Consider the following 1,905-nt stretch of genomic DNA (forward strand, 5'->3'; position numbering starts at 1 on the left):
GATACACTCCCCATTTCATAGATATACCTAATTGTTTAGCCTGTCCACCTATCTATCCATCCATATAGCCATGTTTGCCTTCACTGACAACGCAGTACTGTATGTGCAAAAGGGTTCATATTTGTTGTCTGTACCTCCCATGTACCTCTCTATGTCTTTCTGATCCTCAGTGCTGCCATATTGGTCACTCATATTTGGTACATTGCCCTTCTCTTTACCGAAATCAATATTTATCTCTATCTGTCTAACGCTAGCTTAACTTTTAAAAGCAATGATTGGCCTAGCTTGAGTCACATGAACCTTACTGGCCTAATCGCTATGCCTTGAGAAATGAGGTGATACAATAGCTCTTCTCATGGATCCTCCCTATCCCTACATCCAGGGGACCAAGGATTGATGTTTGGATACCTGGAGACTGAGCTGAAGAAGCATTTAAATAAGAAAAGTGCCGTTATTGGCAAGCTAAATGTTGTTGTTGTTGTTATGTGCCATCGAGTCTAGCATGACTCATAGCGACCCCTCCTTGGGTTTCCGAGGCTGTATCACTACGGAAATAGATTGCCTCATCTTCCCTCCAAGGAGTGGCTGGTGGGTTTGAACCACCAGTCTTCTGGTTAGCAGTCAAGTGCCTTAGCCACTATGCTACCAGAGCTCCCGGCAAGGTAAATAGTGAAGTGAAACGTGTAGATGATTATTCTTTTATCTGGTCCTATCCACCACATCTCAAAGCAGAACTTGACCATGGCAATCAGTGCAGATATCTTTTGTTTTTAAAGTTCCATTTTGGGGAAGGACTGTTCCATTCTGAATAGACCATAAGACCAAACATCTTTGTTACTGGTTTCATTTGCACTTTGGCAAGACGTAGGGTATAGCAGAGGACTGAGGAAAACATCTTGGGTTATAATGAAGATTGGTATTTTCTTGACAAATCTGCTTATTAATTTACTCTCAAAATTTAAATGTCAATTGTCTGAGTTTTACATCACATCTTGAATTGAGGAGGGTGTGGAATTGTTTAATAATCTGGTGAAGTGGTTGTGTGTTCATGATTTGTGTGGGAGTTCATTATACTGCTTCAAAGCTTGCTCAGTTATATTACTGCTTGAATCCTTTTAAAAATGTAAATGATTATTGTTTAATTGACATTTTGTACCATTTGCTCAAAATGTTTCATCATTCCTGAGACTCCATGTCAGATCCCACATTGAGTAATTCTTTTTTTCTGTTTCTCCCCAGAAATTCCTTAGCTTAAATAATAAGACAGATTTTTTATTGTGCTGTAACCAAAAGCACAAATTCTATTATTGATGATCTGTACAGCTGTTGATTAGGAAATACCTTTCATGCTGATGATACAAGTGACTTATACATCCTGATATTTCAGCATTAGCTGGCCATCTAGTTCCCTGAAATTCTCAGTATCTTTTGAGTACCAAATACTGGATTATCATCCCTTTCACCATTCCTGCTACAGTATTTCAGAATAGGACCTGGCACATTTCTCATGATAATCACCCCATCATATCAAAGTATCACCATGTCACTGACTCAGTTAAGTTGACAGTTGCAATTGAAATGGCTTCTAGCATAAGAAAATTAATCTTTGCCATGTCTCAAGTGATGTCTGTTTTAATCCCAAATCTATTCCACTGATTCTTTCTGTGAGCTTGAAATAAATCATTTGGCTTTTGTGTATCTCACTCTAAGGAGCCTTGGTTGTTCAGTGGTTAAGAATTTGGCTCTAACCAAAAGATCAGTGATTTGAACCCACCAGCCACTCAGCAGGGGAAACATGAGGCTGTCTGCTTCTGTAAAGATTACAGCCTTAGGAATCCTATGGGGCAGTTCTACTCTGTCCTATAGGTTCGTTATGAGCCAGAATTTGACTCAAGGGCAGTTGGT

The 1,905-nt window shown here is 39.4% G+C and overlaps 1 protein-coding gene across 1 annotated transcript in view; it reads left to right on the plus strand.

The window, feature by feature from the left end:
- Window positions 1-1,905, plus strand: part of CNTN4 (contactin 4) — a 566,343-nt gene that overhangs the window by 199,222 nt on the left and 365,216 nt on the right. The window lies entirely within an intron of this gene.

The sequence above is a fragment of the Orycteropus afer genome, unplaced genomic scaffold (assembly GCF_000298275.1).
Source record: "Orycteropus afer afer isolate SDZICR_OR568_19922 unplaced genomic scaffold, OryAfe1.0 scaffold00241, whole genome shotgun sequence".
Lineage (NCBI taxonomy): Eukaryota > Metazoa > Chordata > Mammalia > Tubulidentata > Orycteropodidae > Orycteropus > Orycteropus afer.